Genomic DNA, 19,539 nt, shown 5'->3' with positions numbered 1-19,539 from the left:
GCCATCGAGGCCGCCTGAGCTCTAGTGGAGTGGGCCTTCAACTGAATAGGCGGCACCTTCCCCGTGGCCACATAAGCCGCTGCAATGGCTTCCTTGACCCATCTTGCCACTGTAGGCTTAGCAGCCTGCAGACCCTTACGAGGACCTGCAAACAGGACAAACAGATGATCCGACTTCCGGAAATCATTGGTCACTTCCAAGTATCTGATGATGACCCGTCTCACATCCAGATATTTGAGAGCAGAATACTCTTCTGGGTAGTCCTCCCTACGAAAGGAAGGGAGACAGAGCTGCTGACTCACATGGAAGCGAGAAACAATCTTGGGTAGGAAGGAAGGCACTGTGCGAATAGTCACTCCTGCCTCAGTGAACTGCAGAAAAAGCTCTCGACAAGAGAGTGCCTGGAGCTCGGAAACTCTTCTGGCTGAAGTGATAGCCACCAAAAAGACTGCTTTCAACGTCAGGTCTTTCAGAGATGCCCTCGACAAGGGTTCAAAAGGCGGCTTTGTAAGGCTCTTAGCACCAGGTTGAGATTCCACGCAGGCACCACTGAGTGCAGAGGAGGGCGCAGGTGATTAACTCCCTTGAGGAAACGCACCACATCTGGCTGCAAAGCCAGGGAAGCACCCTTCAGGCGGCCCCTGAAGCAAGCCAGGGCCGCTACCTGGACTTTCAGGGAACTGAGCGACAGGCCTTTCTCCAGACCTTCTTGCAGGAACGCCAGCACTGAAGAAATTGGAGCAGTAAATGGAGAAAGTGAACCTGCTTCACACCACGCTGCAAAGGTACGCCAAACCCTGGCGTAAGCAGTAGAAGTAGAGCGCTTCCTCGCTCTCAGCAGAGTGGCGATGACCTTGTCTGAGAAGCCCTTCTTCCTCAGACTCTGCCGCTCAATAGCCAGGCCGTAAGACCAAAGGGGGAGGGATCCTCCATCACCACGGGACCCTGATGTAACAGGCCCTGCTCCACTGGCAGTCGCAGAGGTTCGTCCACTGAGAGCCTGATCAAGTCCGCATACCAGGGACGTCTGGGCCAATCCGGACCCACCAGGATTATCCGGCCTGGATGCTTTGCCACCCGGTCTAGCACCCTGCCCAACATGGGCCACGGCGGGAACACATAGAGAAGCTCTTGTGTCGGCCACTGTTGGAGAAGAGCATCTACTCCCAGGGATCGAGGGTCCCGTCCTCTGCTGAAAAAGCGCGGCACTTGGCAATTGGCCGATGACGCCATCAGATCTAGGCTCGGCTGGCCCCAGCGCTTCGTGATGTCCAAGAACGCCTGAACAGATAGCTGCCACTCTCCGGGCTCCAAGGTATGGCGACTGAGAAAGTCCGCCTTGACATTCATGACTCCGGCAATGTGGGCCGCTGACAGCTGTTCCAGGTTCGCTTCCGCCCACTGGCATAGATTCATGGCCTCCTTGGCTAGAGGGGCGCTCTTGGTACCTCCCTGGCAGTTGACATAGGCCACAGCCGTGGCATTGTCCGACAGGGCCCGTACAGGCTTCAACGCCAGTACCGGGATGAACTCCAAAAGCGCCAACCGAATGGCTCTGAGTTCCAGGAGGTTGATAGACCACTTTACCTCTGCAGGAGACCAGAGCCCCTGCGCTGTCCTTCCCAAGCAGTGGGCTCCCCAGCCCGACAAAGAGGCGTCCGTCGTGACGACAATCCACTCCGGGGTCACCAGAGGCATTCCTGCAGACAACTTGTCTGTCTGCGTCCACCAGCTCAGCGCCTTGCGCACTGCTGGGTCCAAGGGAAGGCGCACAGCATAATCCTCTGACATCGGAGTCCAGCGCTGCAGCAGAGAGTGTTGTAGTGGTCTCATATGAGCCCTGGCCCAGGGCACTACTTCCATCGTGGCCGTCATAGAGCCCAACAGCTGCACATAGTCCCAAGCCCGAAGAGGAGAGGCTACTAGGAACTGGTCCATCTGAGCCTGAAGCTTGACAATCCGATTGTCTGGCAGGAACACTCTGCCCACTTGGGTGTCGAATCGAACTCCCAGATACTCCAGGGACTGAGTTGGGTGCAGCTGGCTTTCCTCCCAGTTGATGATCCACCCCAGGGAGCTCAAAAGAGCAACCACCCGGTTCACAGCTTTGCCGCACTCTGCATAAGAGGGGGCTCGGATCAACCAGTCGTCCAGATAAGGATGGACTTGTACTCCTTCCTTCCTCAGGAAGGCTGCGATGACCACCATTACTTTGGAGAAGGTCCGCGGAGCAGTAGCCAACCCGAACGGGAGGGCTCTGAACTGGAAGTGTCGGCCCAGTACTGCAAAACGCAGAAAGCGTTGATGAGGAGGCCAGATGGGAATATGCAAGTACGCTTCCTTGATGTCCAAGGATGCCAGGAACTCTCCTGCCTGCACTGCCGCTATAACAGAGCGGAGGGTCTCCATGCGAAAGAACCTGATTGACCCCTTGAGGTCGAGGATAGGCCGTACAGAACCTCCTTTCTTTGGTACCACAAAGTAAATGGAGTAACGTCCCTTGCCAAGCTGATTTTCTGGCACCGGAACGACCGCACCCAGGCGGATCAGATTGTCCAAGGTCTGCTGCACTGCCACAGCTTTGACCGGAGACTTGCAGGGAGAGAGCACAAACCCGTCTCTTAAGGGTCGGCAGAACTCTAGCTTGTAGCCGTCTCTGATGACTTCCAGCACTCAAGCGTCTGAAGTTATTGTGATCCACTCGCCCAGAAACGAGGACAGCCGTCCTCCAATCTGCACTGGGGCGTGGACCAAGGCCCCGTCATTGGGTACGAGACCCTAGGGGAGGACCGGAGGGAGCACCTCCGGGACGGCGGTCTCTGCGAAAGGAATGCTGCTTGGGGGAGAAGTTCCTCTTGAAGGAAGAGGGGGCAGAGGAGCCCGACCTGCCCGGGCGGTACCGACGGGCTTCCTGAAACCGTCCTACTACTACTACTACTACTATTTAGCATTTCTATAGCGCTACAAGGCATACGCGGCGCTGCACAAACATAGAAGAAAGACAGTCCCTGCTCAAAGAGCTTACAATCTGGAGGTACCGGGGCGAGCACTAGCCCGAGCCCTGACCTCTGGTAACCTCTTGCCCTTAGACGTGCCGAGATCGGTCACGATTTTGTCCAGCTCGACCCCAAAGAGCAGCTTGCCTTTAAAAGGCAATCTAGCCAGGCGGGATTTAGAGGCGTGGTCAGCAGACCTATGCTTCAGCCAAAGCCACCGCCGCGCAGAGATTGTCTGAGCCATGCCTTTAGCTGAGGCCCTCAAGACATCATACAGCAAGTCTGCCAAATAGGCTAAGCCCGATTCCAGGGCCGGCCAATCAGCCCTCAAGGAATGATCCGAGGGGGAAGCCCGCTGCACCATAGTCAGGCACGCCCTGGCCACATAGGAGCCGCAAACTGAGGCCTGCAAACTTAAAGCAGCCGCCTCAAAGGACGACCTTAAGGCCGCCTCCAATCTTCTGTCTTGGGCGTCCTATAGGGCCGTGCCACCTTCCACCGGCAACGCCGTTTTCTTAGTCACCGCAGTGATTAAAGAAACCACGGTAGGCCACAGATAGGCCTCACGTTCACTTTCAGGCAAAGGATAGAGGCGGGACATAGCCCTAACCACTTTAAGGCTCGCTTCCGGGACATCCCACTGAGCCGAAATTAAGGTGTGCATGGCATCATGCACGTGGAAGGTTCTATGCGGGCGCTTCGTCCCCAGCATAATGGCAGAGCCAACAGGGGCTGAGGGAGAGACGTCCTCCGGAGAGGAAATCTTCAAAATGCCCATGGCCTGCATTAACAGGTTGGGCAAATCCTCTGAGCTAAAGAGCCGCGCTGCAGAGGGGTCATCCGCTCCATCCGAGCGGGGATCCGTCTCCTCCAAGGAATCCGCAAAGGACCGTTGGGAGAACTCAGATACGCTGCCCTCATCTACATCGGAGGAGACAAAGTCCTCCAAGGCCTGGGAATCAACCCGAGGGCGTTTACCTCCGGGGGCCTCAACCTCTTTACCAGACGAGGGAGCAGGGGCAGCGTTTTGCATAAGGAAGGCCTGATGCAGCAGCAAAACAAACTCGGGGGAGAAACCCCGCATACTGTGCACTTCCGCAGCCTGGGCTACAGCCCTAGACGCACCCTCAACCGGCGCTCGCAAAAGCGGGGGAGAGACATGCTGCGCATCCAAGATGGCGTCCGGCGCGACACTCCGCGAAGGAGCCGCGCGGGAAGAACGGCGCTTAACTTTAGCCGCTTTTGTGCCGTCGCCCAAATTAAGGGCGTTCATGGCATCAATGTCTCCCACCTCAAGGGCGGCCCAAGAAGAAGCCGTCCGAGCCGCGTGGCCGGCCAATATGGCGGAGGCGAGCCGCGGGGGATGGGCGTTTATGGCGGAAAAAACCGCCGCGCCGGAGGAAGGACCGGGACACTCATCAGTCACGAAACTGTCACCCAACAAGGGCGAATCAGACTTTAAGACCCCCGCATCCCCTCTAGAAGCGCACACGCGATCCGGGGAGCGACTCTTTGCGCCCTCGCCCTCCGACGCCATAGGCCACGTGGAGACCAATCGGGGAACCCCCTGCCCGCTATAAAAGGTAAAAATTACCTGCTGTCCGCTCCGAGCTGTAACGACCTGGTGTCCCAGTGAGTAGCTGCAATAAACGTTTAAATAAACGTCGAAATAAACGCCTTTAAGGACGTTCAAAATTTTTTTTTTTTTTTTAAACGGAGCCAGCGGGAGGGGGGAGAAAAGGAGGGACCTGGCACCACCAGGTTTGCACTTGCTCAAGAAGAGCCCTCAACCCCAGGCACTCAACAAAACCTAAAAATTAGGCTTGGAGGCCTAGCCAGAGCTGCTGCTGTGTGTGACCACCACCTGCTGAGATAGAGAACATACTGAGGAGTTTCCGGCAGCACATGACCACATAAAGGGAGGCAAAGTTTGCTCTCTATCTCCACCTGCTGGTAGATGGACACAACCCACCAGTCTATGGATTGATCAGCATGATGATATGGAACTTTTATTTATACACATTGTGCTTAAAGTGTTCATGGTTTTTATTACCGGTCATTCACATTCACTCAGTGGCGTACCAAGGGGGGGGCAGTCCGCCCCGGGTGCACGCTGCTGGGTGGGTGCCACGCGCCTGTTGGCTCATCGTTTTCATGCTCCCTCTGCCCCAGAACAGGTTACTTCCTGTTCCGGGGCAGAGGGAGCATGAAAACGAAGAGCCGGCAGGCGCGCGGCACCCCCCTCCCAGCAGCGTGCACCCGGGGGGGGGGGGCGTTCTTTCACTGGGGGATCGGGGGTTCTTTCGCCGGGGGGGGGGGGGGGCGCGGCCCCCGGGGGGGCGGGGCGCATCGGCGATCCGCCCTGGGTGTCAGCCCCCCCCCCCCCCCCAGGAACGACACTGCATTCACTAACTATTAATATGTCTCAGACTTTGTTGTATTTAATTACATATTTTATGATATGTGTGTCTATATTAACTTTTTATTTGTGTATCTGTTCTTGGTTCCTTTACATATTTTATCAATTGTATCTGATTTTATTTTATTTATTGATTATGTAACGTGTTTCTATCATTTTTGATGTAGACCCCTGAGGCAGGAACTTTGCACTGAAACATGGCCCATGTCGAATCACTGTGTGATCGATATATGCTGTGCAAATAAAGATCTTTATCCTGGTTATAGAAGTCTCTTGATGCTTTTTTGTGCTTTTAGATTCAGCAAACAACAAAAATTAGGTGCTGGGAAAATTGGCATTTAGCACAATTGTATAAAGGGTATGCCGGGATGAGTGCTCTATAGAATCATGCTTCAGGCATGAGGACTTATGCCTACTGAAACCTGGTATAAATCCCAGCATGCAAGTTGGGAGTGCATCCCCGGAATTCTATAATACTGTACGCAACTTTTCGGAACACACATGACCCGGCCATGCCCTTTTGAATTCCCTGCTATGGGATTTGGGGACCCTATGTTATCGATGCCAATTAACATCAACAATTCATTGTTAACACTCAATTATTGACTATTAGTGGGTCATTAGTCTATTAAGTTGTGTATGCATCTCAGGATGGTGCCCACCTTTGGGCGACCTTTATAGAATCCAGGGAATGGTGTGCGCTCAGCGGCATTTGTTTCCAACTGAAAAAAAATAACTAAAATGAACACGAATTCACTCTTACTGGAAATCTGCATCTGAACGAACTTGCTTTGAGCTACGAATGTGAATGCATGAACTCAATCTATAGAAAGAAACCTCCATGCACCAAGGGGCATGAAAGACTTTCCCCCCTGTGACTACATAAACTGAAGCTGGGGCTCTGCACAGCAGAAAGCCAAGGCAGATCTAATAGCCAAGCTGTGCTTGTTCAGGCCTCTATGACTTGTAGCTTATAAGACTTATATCCTGACGTATAACCTCGGTACACCAGTTCACACCTGAAGACTATCTCTCTGAAAGTCCTTTATTTGAATAACACAATGTTTACTCACAGTCAACTGTAGATCAGAGGTTCTGCCCCAATGACAAAGAGTCTCCGTGATTTTGAAAACAACATTAGCTCAGAGCTGGTTGAATGGAGTACAATATCTTTTTTAGTAAGATATAGTCAAGGTAAAAACTAAGTACTTAACAGGATAACGCAAGAAAGGGTTCTGTACTGTCTAACAAATGGAGTCTACCTCAGACTAAAGGGAACAGAAAAGGGCACACTCTGACCCAGTGAGCAGGGGGAAAACCACCAATGGGAACAGCCTGCCAACCTCTGACCCAGTTAACAGGGGGAAAACCACCAATGGGAGCAGCCTGCCAACTAGCAACAGCATAATCAATCATATAATAGTTCTATACAGACAGGCTAGTGAAGTCAGGTTGCCTGATACTACACCCCCCACAATACAAGGCTCATGTGACTGCAGTGAGAATGACAGAAAAAGTGTCACACCCACCCCAGAGCCACATTATAATCAGGGAAAGGCTGTCAGAGGACAGAACAGTGCTCTTCTCTACTGGCATTCTTCTCAGGGAAGGAGGCTCCTAAGGTGTGATGTTCAGCTTCAAAAGCATCATATGGCTTTAGTTTACAACCCAACCACTGCCGCCTAGATGCCTCTTAATTCTAAAGTCATATTTTTCTCTCCAAACAGAAGGGAATTTAGTAAAATTAAAACAAAGAGGAGGAAGCAACTAAGGATTTAAGAAGTCATCAGTTTGGTGTCCCTCTAGGACCCTAAGACTGCAATTTAAAAGGTGAGCACTAGCCTAATGGACTTGCCAAGTGACTCCATTTTTTTTAAATGGATTTTTGCATGTGAAAGCTTAGGAAACGGAAAAATAGTAGGGTTATGCATGATCAAAAAAAATGTTTAGCCTTCAGAATGACTGAAATTATTTTGATTTTTATGTGTTTTTTTCTGTTTTCAACACGTGTGTTTGCACACATTTAGATGCACGCATAAGATATCTTTTATGCACGCAAATTGTATATTCATTAATTCATAGAACTGTACATGTACTAGAAATATGTGCTATCTTTTAATTTTCAGGCACCCTTATCAACCAAATGTGCATATTTAAAGTTTGGGGAAGGAGAGTGTTGGATAAAAATGTAGAACAATTTTCTATTTTTTTAAAAGCTAAAATCGAAGTGTATTCTATAACAACACGTGTAACTTAATTGGCTTAACAATAATGAGCACTAATTGATATTTACGCATACAAATTGCTAAGTGTACTCTGTAACACACGGTGTATAAATTTTAATGCATACAGACTAAAATGGGTGTGGTTATGGGTGGGGAACTGGGCATTTCATGAGCATTCCAAAATTTACATGTGTTATAGAATATGGCCCTCTGTGCCTAAATCTACACTCCGGGATTTATGCTATGTTCTCGTTGATGTAAATGGAGGTGCATGTATTTAGGCACTAAAGTGTTAACTAAGCATATTCTATATACTGTGCCTAAATCTAGGCACTCCTTATAGAATACGCTTAGGCAGAAATATTTTCTGCATGGATTTTTTTGGTGCCATATATAGAGTCCCCTCAAATATGAGTATCTGTGGAGAATATATAGTGGCATTTCTTCCTGCATGGCCCAAATATGTTTGGGGCCCTTTTACAAAGCTGCAGTAAGCACTAAGGCATGCTTACTACCGCAAAAAATGCCTTACCACGGGTGCATTCAAGCATCCCGCAGTAATTTTGGGATGAGCACATTACCCACGTGCTAAAAAATAAAATTTATTTTTTAGTGCTGGGGGCGGGTCTGGGGATGGAAAGTGGGCATGTTCTGTGCTAATCAGCACAGCTATATTGCTATGCACTAACCAATTAGCTAATGCTTAGCGCGTGGGCCGTTACCGCTTACAGAATGAGTGGGGGTAGGGGCTCATGTGCTAATGGCCATATTCTAATGGGAAAATTAGCGTGTGGCTATTAAGAAAAATAGCAGCCATTTTATCCTAGTGGTAAAAATGACCTTAGCACGTGGGGATGATCCGCGTAAGGACATGCTAAGGCTACTTTTTACCGCTGTTTGGTAATAGGGCCCCTTTATTTTTAATCTTTCAAATTTTGTTCTGAATATCTCCTTTAACAGCAGTTGCTAGTCTAAATTTTCTATTGTTTGACTTCCAGCAGCAAAAAAAATAAAGATTTGGGGTAAAGTAAACATTTACGCTAAGTAGAAGATAAGGAAAGGAATTTTGGATTTAGCTCACACCTTTTTTCAGGGAGCTTACAATCTAAGGGGCCCTTTTATTAAGCCATGTTAAAAAGTGGCCTGCTTTAGTTTTGGCACATTAAATTGGCATGCACTGGGCCACTTTTTACCATGGTGGGAAAAGGCCTTTTTAAAAATGGGGCAATAAATGGCCATGCGCTAATATTAAAATTAGCGCACAACTATTTACTGCTTTAGCCCTTACCGTCACCTGTTTAGTAGGTGGTAAGGGCTCATGCAGTAACTCCATGGTAATCGAGCAGCGCACAGCAATGTGGCTGTGCTGCCAATTGCAGCTGTAAGCAACCTGTGCCTGCAGGCTTCCCTCTACTGTGTTCCACCCTTGATGACATCGCTTCTTGTTTCTTCACTGGTGGGTACGTGGCAGACGGAAGCCTACAGGGCTAGTGCAAGTTGCTTACTGGAATCACTGCCGGTGATGGCTTGGAGGTAGACAGGGGAGGGGGGAGAGGAGAAAGATGACGATAGCAGGGGCAGATGGGAAGTTTTTTTAAAAACTGTATGTATGTTTAGGGGTGGGATGGGAAGGGCCCACCCGAAATGGCAGGTCTGGCTATGCTCCTGATCTGGGACACATGAGCTCTTTTTGTAGCCTCCATAAAATTCATGGGTTAGAAAAAATAAAAAGACAGGAGAAGTGACAATTCTGCACGAAGGGCAACTACAACTGCACACAGGTCTGAGCAGAAAATAATTGTATCAGCACACATCTGTGCATATGCTGGAATGCTATTCTGTGCATTAATATTGACAATGCAAACATTTATATACAGAATAGCATTCTAGCACATGCACAGATTTACACCAATACATTTTGTCTGCTCAGTCATACGGCATAGCATTAGTCCTTAGCACAGAACCATGTTTATATATGTCTATTGTGCTCTCCCTGGTTAGTGCATAAGTTTTGCTCAGGTCTTATTTAAATATAATTAGTTCACTGTATTGGCAAGCAAGAATTGGGCATTACACCTGCATTAGGAAGCTGTGCCCTACAACGCAAGCCGCCTGCATCAGCTCCTAAGTTTGTACCTAAGGTAATGGAGGGTTATGTGACTGTCACAACATAACAAGAAGCCACAGTAGTATCTCAACCTAGCTGCCCTGATTTTTGGACTCCTACTCTACCCATTAGGCAGCAGAAGGTTGGCCAAGCAGAAGGATGATTGTCTAGAGCAGTAGGAGGATCTGGTTGCTGTATATTACATTAGTTTATATAAGTGGATTTTTAAAATTCACTTGTCAGGTCAGAGATTGAGACAGTAGACAATAGGTTAAAACATGAGGTGTTCTGGATACAAAACAATAGTTTCATATACTTCCTGGGGTTGCAATATACAAAAAAGCAACTTACAAAATATACATACTAGATAACTCCCTGCTGCAGTGTTTAATTAAATTGGCTGCTAGAGTTGCCCTGAAAACAGCTGCTTCCTGTCCCATGCAGTGTTGGCCAGAATACTGTACAATAGGTTGAGTGTCTCTTTTTCTCATTCAGGGGCCTGATGCACAGAGCTATTGCAAGCAGAAGTGCACAGTTACTGCTAGGTATATGAGTACCTTAATGAGTGCACAATGCAGAAAGAGGCTCTGTGCAGGAGTTAACTCTAATGATGCCATTAGATTTTCCTTTGCAATGCACGGAAATAGAGGTTTTTAATGTATGCATGCGCAGCACAAGAAACATTTTGCCAGGTCCAAGGCAGCATAGAAGGGTTGATTGATATTAATAGAATTTAATGTCAGTCTGGGATTTAAATACCTCATTTATCTTTTTTTTCTGCAACCAGATCAATACCTGCAACTAGGGGTATAGCCAGACCTCGAGGTGGGGGGGCACATTTTAGTCACCGTCCCTTCGCTGCCACCTCCCTGCTGCCTCACTGTCTCCCTCCGCTGCCCACTGCCACAGCTGTAAATATCTTGGCTGGCAGGGGTCCCCAACCCCTGCCAGCTGAAGACTTTATCCAGCGCTGGTCTGCAGCGCCACTGCATTGCCTGCCCTGCTCTCTCTTCCCCTCACTTCTGGCACACTTCTTTTAGTGAAACTGAAAATTTCACTAAAGGGGGTGTGCCTGAAATGAGGGGAAGATAGAGTAAGGCAGGCCAGTGGCGTAGCCACGGGTGGGCCTGGGCCCACCCACTTTGAGCTCAGGCCCACCCAGCAAAGGTACAGAGTCGCAGACACCAAAAGAATTAGACTGGCACGCTACAGGCCTTCTTTCCCCTCCCTCCCCTTCGGACAGCGCCGCAACAGTCTACATGGGGCAATGGAGGGTTAAGTGACTTGCCCAGAGTCACAAGGAGCTGCCTGTGCCGGGAATCAAACTCAGTTCCCCAGGACCAAAGTCCACCACCCTAACCACTAGGCCACTCCTCCACTCTGCTGCTGCGACTGCTTCCTCTGCGCTGGCCCCGCCTCTTAAGAGTATCGGAGAAGGTGAGGCCAGCCGGAAGGAAGCATTCGCAGCAGCTTACATGGGGCAATGGAGGGTTAAGTGACTTGCCCAGAGTCACAAGGAGCTGCCTGTGCCGGGAATCAAACTCAGTTCCCCAGGACCAAAGTCCACCACCCTAACCACTAGGCCACTCCTCCACTCTGCTGCTGCGACTGCTTCCTCTGCGCTGGCCCCGCCTCTTAAGAGTATCGGAGAAGGTGAGGCCAGCCGGAAGGAAGCATTCGCAGCAGCATACAGCCCTGGCAGCGCACGGATCTGCTGCAGATAAGCAGCAGAAGAAGAACTAACACCTCTGCCAGAAAAAGATGACAACGAAGGCAGCAGCTTAGCGGCAGGACAGACCCAGTGCCCTGCAGGGGGTTCAGACAGAGATGGGCAGATGGCAGACGAGGATGGAATGGGTGAGCAGATGCTGGTCTGGGGTGGAGGAGAGGGCGAAAGATGAAAACGTGAGTAGGGGCAGAGAAGATGGAAAAGGGAAGGGAGGGGAAGGTTAAAAAAAACTGTATGCATTTACGAGGGTGAGGGTGGGAAGGACCCACCCAGGTTAACTGTGGGCCCACCCAAAATGGCAGGTCTGGCTATGCTCCTGAGGCAGGCAATGCAGTGGCGCTGCTGCAGACCAGCGCTGGATGATGTCTTCAGCTGGCGGGGGGTTGGGGACCCCTGCAAGCCAACCAGGGGCCACTGCCTGCAACTTTAAAAGAAAGAATTGGAGACTGAACATCTGTGTGCATGTCCAAACACAAATGAAAGTACAGCTCAACCCCATTATAACATAATCCATTATAATGTGAATCCACTTGTAAAGAGATGCAAGCATGGCTCTTGTTTGATTAACAGGAGATGCCTGTAGGATCAAATCTGAAGTCCAGCAAACCCAAGTGGGTAGGAAGGTGTGTTGTCTCACACTAGATACCAGTCTGGTACTATGTATAGGCAGTACCTAGATTATACTTTACTCTGAGTTCTGCATGCTTCCTTGCCCATAACCAACATGGCTGAGGGCCTTGGAAGATGTGCAAAAAGATGCTTCATATCTACATATGTACATATTTACAGCAATGAAGGAGGGAAGGAACATATATATATATATATATATATATATTAGATAAAGTTTACTCGGTGCTTCCACCATGTGAACATGATCTGTATGCCTTTTCCCCACAAGTTTAGCAAAAATGCATGAACGACTTCCACCACTTTATAAAACTTGCAGCAACAAGTTGAATGTCCAAAAGATGCTGATAGTGCTAATTATCATGAGTGAGGATTCAGTCAATGTATTTTTAAAAGAAGCTAAACCTAAAAGAAGTTCTTTTTCATTGGTGGTGAAGTCTGGGATGTGATCACAAAAATTTGTATTACCAAATGTTGGAGAAACTAACTGGTGCAAGTAAAGTCCTGGATAACTCAAAGGTAGCCAGTGACAGCGATGAAGAGAATGACTTTAAATACTTTGCAGGGGAAGATGTCGCTGGTGCCAAACAGTTCTTGGAAAGATACACTTCTGAAGGCCTCACAGAAAATGATATGGCCGATTCAGAAACAGTGCTGAAAGTGTTTTTTGATAGGAGAGTAGGGCTGGATAAAAATCATGATTTGAATGCAACCTAAGAAGATGAGGATGAGAAACTTGAGCCACCACCTAAGATCACAGAGGCGCTTGCAAGTTTGCAAACAGGACTTAAAATTCTTAAAACTGAAAAAATGCTGTAGTTTCTCTTTCAGATATAAACAGGTTTGGCTCATTTATATCATGGGAGAGCAACAGAATGTTCACAAGCAGTGGAGAGAAAGGAGATAATCACATGTTTGAATGAGGAATAAATTTTTCATAAAACAATATTAAAGAGTACCGATGAAATCGTATGAAAAAAAATAATATGCAGTGGAAAATTATAAATTTTATATTACAAGGACGTGAGAAGAAAAGAGACTTTAAGAGCAGCTTTCAGTGTATTGGAGAAAGTATATTGGCATTTCAACAAGAAAACGTTTATACTCAAATACTGGTTATTTCAATAAGAAACATTTTTAATTGAAGACTGCTCTTAACAACAGCAAGGAGTCATAGAGGAAAAACAACGAAGAACAAATATATTTAAGAACTGTGTTGTGATACAACTAACAGCATTATGTGTACAGGACATTTCTGTATTTCTTCGAGTAGTGTGTGTGAGTTGAGATGAATAGTATGCATGGGTGAGAGTGTGTAGGAAGTAGATGTGAAGCGTCTGTTCACGCTTTCCAAAAATACTAGGACTAGGGGGCATGCGATGAAGCTACAATGTAGTAAATTTAAAACGAATCTGAGAAACGTTTTCTTCACTCAACATGTAATTAAACTCTGGAATTCGTTGCCAGAGAATGTGGTAAAGGAGGTTAGCTTAGCAGGGTTTAAAAAAGGTTTGGAAGGCTTCCTAAAGGAAAAGTCCATAGACCGTTATTAAATGGATTTGGGGAAAATCCACTATTTCTGGGATAAGCAGTATAAAATGTTTTGTACATTTTTGGGATCTTGCCGGGTATTTGTGACCTGGATTGGCCACTGTTGGAAACAGAATGCTGGGCTCGATGGACCTTTGGTCTTTCCCAGTATGGCAATACTTATGTACGTTGGAATTGTGGATATGAAAGGTAGGGAAAGTAGGAAAACTGGGTAAATGCATTGTAGCATTACTGTGAAAAAAAACTCATGTTCTAAAAAAAATTTTGATACGAATAAAAGAATTAAGATTTATATCTTGTAGTTACTTTGTAAGAAGAGATATTAAATTGTAGTAACCAGAGTGAAAATTTAGAAATCTCATTGAAGTAGGTTAATGAATATGAATGAGATGAATAAACATACTATTAAGGTAGTATGTATGCAAAACCTTCTCATGCATATTTATTAAGTGTGACCTAAATATGTGACCTGTTTGTGGCCCTTAAAGACTGGAAGGGAATGCACTTTGAAACTGCAAATCTTGATTGCTGTCTCTAGTCTAATTCAACATTGAGAAAATGTTCATGAAAATCCGAATAAAATTGCAGGTATTGAGGAACAAAGTGTGTGTGTGTTTACCCACACACAGAACGGACAATTTTCAATATGCTATTTTACTCAGGTAAATAGCCATTTACATGAGTAAATGGCTTTTGAAAATTGACCTCTCGCTGTGTGGTAGGGATGGGCTGTCATTTGCAATAACATGGGAAATGTTCATGGTGCCATATCCCATGTCATTGCACATTAACAAATGAAAGGAAGCGGAAAAAACATGACACTTTGTGTTTTTTCGTTTGCCAATATTAGTGCACACCATTTGCAAAGAGGGTGCACTCATTCATTTAAAGTTTTACAGGTTAATAAAGCACACACTATATATGCAATTAACAATCAATAGGTATATCTATAGCCAATATAAACAAATACACCTTCTACCCAAACCCTCTGAACCCTCCCATCCGCCTGTATAGCATTAAACTATGTTGACATGGCTATGATAGGGAACCCCCCCGCACCCTTACAGACTTATGTAAGAATAACTTATACAGCAGTCAAGGTGTTTTTCCAAGCAACATACCGATCCCAAACTTTATGAAAACTCATCAATTGTCCTATACGTATAGCTGGGGGAATTTTAAATTCTGCATTGATTATTTGAAATGTTTTTGCACATAATCTCCCCGTCTTAAAGGCCTGAAATTCCATCCTGCCTTTTTCTTCCTCTGGCTTTAGCCTTTTCCGTGCCATCTCTCACTCCAACTGCAGTTCTCTCTATCTTCAACTCCCAGCAATACCCCTAATTCTGTGTGCCCCCAAGTCTCTCACATGCAATATCCCCACCTCTCATTCTCCCTCCTCCCTGGCACCCCCCCCCCCTCACCTCTCTATCTTTCTCCTCCTCTACCCAGCTATAATTGTATCTCTTCCCACTTTTCGCCATGGTAAACCCTCAAGCATGATCTCCCCCACACCAGTGACACACACTCTGCTTTCTTTGCCCATTCCCATGGTAAACTCTCAGGCTCCTCTGTCCCCCTCCCATTCCCATAGTACACTCTCAGTTTTCTCTCCCTCCCCCTATTTATTTGCCCCCCCCCCATCCTCATGGTACGTTCTCAGCTTTTGCTGCCCTCAAACCCCAGAGTACAGTCTCACATTGCTCTGCCCCACCCGCTCCATGACACTTACCTTGATCTACTTCTCTCCTCTCACCCTCCCCATGACACTCTCACCTTGCTCTACCCCTCCCCCCCCCACCATTCCCATGGCACAATGTCACCTTGCTCTGCCCCCACCCTCCCCATCATACTCACTTGTTCTATCCCCCCATGGCACACTCAGTCATGCTCTGTTCCCTCCCCAACCCTCCTCATGGCACACTCAGCATCAGCTGCACTCTCTCCCCCTCCCCCACAGAAATCATGCAGCAGGAGGAATGCTGCACATTGGGCCACTTCCTCCTTCTCTGCGGGCTTACATTGCACAGGCTTTCCTACACCTTCATGCTTCACCTATATAGTCTGATGTAAGACAGCAGAAGAGGAGGAGAAGGAAGTGACCCGCTAAGCAGTGGTTCACTTCCTCCTCCTCCTCCTGTTGTGTGATCATCTCTATGTGGGGAAGGGGAGGAAAGACTCAGTGGTGGGTCCTTTGCAGAATTCTGTGTTTACTGTAGAAGTGGAGAATTCTGCGCAGATTCTGCACTGTGCCCACCCAACAGTAGCACATGTTTAGTGGTAGCCAAATTTTGCAGAATCCGGCTGCTCCCAGAAAATTCCCTAACTTCTCTTCTGGACTTGGGTTGGGGAATTGCAGCAACTGCTTGCTTCCTACTGACATCCAGTCTCCGACTTCCCTGGGAAATACAAAAGCCCAGATACTTCACTTCTGACTGACAAAGTTGGGCCTTTGAGCGTGAGACCTTATAGCCTGCATCCAAGAGTAGCTCCAGCAATTCTCTGGTAGCCTCAAAACACTCTTCCTGGGTCACTGCTGCAATCAGGAGGTCATAAGGGTTAATTTTGTTTAAAGGTGCTCAAAATACTATTTTAAATTCTCAGTTTTGCAAGTAAAGTGAAGGTATGCCAGATGGTTCATATTATTTCAATGTCTAGCTTGCCGAGCCAAAGGTTAGAAAGGTCAGAGACAGGAATTTCTTTCACCCTTGTGAATTGCCAATGCTAGCTCAACATCTGTATACTGTTAGGCATACTGTAGTTTAAAGCTGAAATAATTTCAGAAGTTCTTGATATGTAGATTTTGTTATAAGGAGATAGCTTAGATATATAGACCATTATAAGTATGTAGAATATGTCTTATAAGGATGCTTACTTTAGAATATGCTGTATTCTGTGTAAATTAATAATTCTGTGTGGAATGTTTGTTCAACTCTCTGTCTGACGTTCTGAGTAGGGCTGCAGTGAAGAGATCAACATGTGGTTTGACTTAGCCATAGTTCTGGCTGGTTCAATGTATAAGCTGATAGGTGAAAGAGGTCAGGACTAGTCAGCTCTCTTCTCCTTGATTAATTATAGGTAAAATGTAGAAATGGTCTTGAAAGTAATAACCTGATATGTATGCTATTAAGTAAGATTGGCCCTTGACCCCTTTAATGAATACCAGAGTTTAGTTAGCAGTTAGTACTAGGAATATGAGAAATCAATCATAATAACATGTAAGAGACTGGAGCCCAAATGTCTGGTGTAAGGGGCCCCAGGTCACAGGTCAGTTTAGGATGTCTGGAACCTATGTAACTGATATTTGTATAGAGCTGATTGGTTGAGGCAAGGTAATCAATCTATTCCTTAACCAATTGGAGAGTAAGGGGGCTAGGCTAGGCTAGATAGAACTGTATTTAAGTGGGAGAAGAAGCAGGTTACGTCAGAAGGAGCTCAGAAGAAAGAGAAGGACAGAAGGAACAGACAGAAGAAGGAGAAGACAGCATAAGAAGAGAAGCAGCTGAGAGAAAGACACAGAGAGCTGAGAGAGAGACAAAGAGAGCTGAGAAAGAGAAGAAGAGACTTAATGCTGATGTTCTACTTTGTTTGCTGGCAAATAAAGAAGATTTCTCTCTCATTCTGGTGTGCTGTCTGACTTCTGAAGTATCATAAATTCATGCATCAATTCCTGCAACAATTCTTGGTGGCAGCAGTGGGATTCTGAATCCTGCATTAATCCCAGCACCCAACTGACTGGAGAACATTCGCCGGGTATGTATTCTGTATTCTGTATTATAATTCTAGCTAGAAAGTTGTAAACCAGCCCCTCAAAAATTGGGGGAAGGAGAGTCTGATCAACTCTCAGCGAAGGCCCTAGTACCTTCTAGTCTAGTGGAGATTAGAAGCGAAACCGCTTAAGCTTATCTGTATCTGAGAAATCTGAAATTGTTGGGTGGGATTTTTTTGTGCAGAATGTGTGATGCCTGAATGCTAAATGAGTGCGGACTTCTTATAGCTGCGTTTCCAATTAACGCGAGTTCAATTGGCCAGCGACGGAAGGAAGCGATTGCTGTCTGTCTACCTAGTGTCTCGAGAGTGCGGACCCCTTACTGCACTTTCAAAAATTCCCTCCCCCTTTGTGTGTTGTAACTGTAAGCATTATGGGTGGGACATCATCTAGACAAATTGCTACCCCCCTAGATTGTATGCTTAAGAATTTTAAAAAAGGATTTTTAATTAATGACTATGGACAGACTTTAAGCTCAAGTACTCTAAGAACCTTGTGTGAAGTTGAGTGGCCATCTATGGGAGTGGGGTGGCCCCCTAGTGGCAGCTTAGATATTGAAGTAATCCGGAAGGTCTACAGCATAGTTGTAGGAGAACCAGAATATTCTGAACAACTCCCTTATATAGATTCCTGGGATAGCCTTGTGACTGACCCTCCCTCTTGGTTGAAAACTTATATGGGATCCCCAGTAAAATTCATGTTAGGCCGTGCTCAAAGAAAGATTAGAAAATCTAAACTGGAAGAGGGAAAGAGCCCCAGGAAGCCTACCACCCAATCGGTGGCTTCCGCCCCTACCCTGTCTGAGAAACCCATACTCTCTGATGACCCCTCAGATCTTGAGCCACCACCTTATGGCCCATTGTTGGGGTTCCGTGCCGCCCCTAGAGATCCACGCCGCCCAGCTCAAGCTTCTCCAGTACAGGCTTCTCCGGATAGTTCCTCCCGCACTGTGCGAACCCCACCACATCCTAGGTTGGACTTTTCAGCTAGTCTCTACCCTCCTCTGCCACATCCTTCCCTGTTAACCTCCGAAGACCCGCTTTGGGCTCCACTCCCTGACTCCTCAACTCCTGACAGCCCAGCCTCTCCCTCTAGTACCCCTACCCACTCATTAGGGGCCCGGCATCCCTTTCAATGGACTGACTCACCTGTGACCACCTCTCAGTCTATGAGTACCCCTCCCCATCCCTCAGGGTTTCAACACACCTCCCCTGAATGGGTTAGACCTGCTGCAATCACCTTTGAGCATGATAGGAGGGTAGCTCTTAGCTCTACCTCAGATTCCATTCCCACCTCCTCGAGAGTTCTGCCACTCCGTCAGGTAACTACCACTCGACCGGATCCTAATAATCAGGGTCAGGTTATACAGGCACAGGCCTATCAGTATGTACCCTTCACAACCACCGATCTCCTGAATTGGAAGACGCATTACCCCTCTTATACTGAAAAGCCTCAGGCAGTGGTGGACCTAGTGGCTAGCATTATGGCCACCCATAACCCAACCTGGACTGATTGTCAACAACGTCTCCTGACCCTCTTCACAACTGAGGCGAGGCGGAAGATTTTGCAAAATGCTGAGGCCATAACGCGAGCGCGTGCCCCCGAGGGGACACAGAACCTAGAGGAATGGGTTAGAGCTCGGTTTCCTCGCGCAGCTCCAGTTTGGGATCCAAATAATGGGCAGCACTATGAACTGTTGTCTGGCTATTGCCGGGACTTGCTGGAAGGTATGAGGAAAGGCATAAAGAGGCCCATTAATCTGGCAAAGGTTTCTGAAATTCTCCAAGGGGCAACTGAATCCCCTGGGGCTTTTTTAGAGCGACTAATTGAAGCCTACAGAACATACACCCCATTTGACCCTGAAGCCCTAGAAAACCAGAGAATGGTGAATAGTGCATTGGTGGCCCAGAGTATGCCAGATATCCGGAAGAAGTTGCAGCGTCAAGAGGGATTCGCAGGGATGAATACCACCCAGCTAATTGAGATCGCAACCAAGGTTTTCATTAATAGAGATCAGGAGGTGCGTCGAGAGGCTGACCGGAAGATGCAGAAGAAGGCCGACCTTTTAGCGGCAGCCATTACTAATTCCACCCTTAATCGAGGTCGACCTCTAGCT

At 47.3% G+C, this 19,539-nt stretch overlaps 1 protein-coding gene across 1 annotated transcript in view; it reads left to right on the top strand.

The window, feature by feature from the left end:
- The first annotated feature begins 7,027 nt into the window (after positions 1 to 7,027).
- The window catches only part of LOC115471867 (pancreatic alpha-amylase-like), a 50,887-nt gene continuing 38,375 nt past the window's right edge, over positions 7,028 to 19,539 (top strand). The window contains exon 1 of the mRNA XM_030205750.1: positions 7,028 to 7,245. The gene's annotated coding sequence lies outside the window, so the exon portion shown is untranslated. The remainder of the gene's footprint in view (positions 7,246 to 19,539) is intronic.

The sequence above is a fragment of the Microcaecilia unicolor genome, chromosome 6, assembly GCF_901765095.1.
Source record: "Microcaecilia unicolor chromosome 6, aMicUni1.1, whole genome shotgun sequence".
Lineage (NCBI taxonomy): Eukaryota > Metazoa > Chordata > Amphibia > Gymnophiona > Siphonopidae > Microcaecilia > Microcaecilia unicolor.
This window is presented reverse-complemented; position numbering and strand designations above follow the sequence as displayed.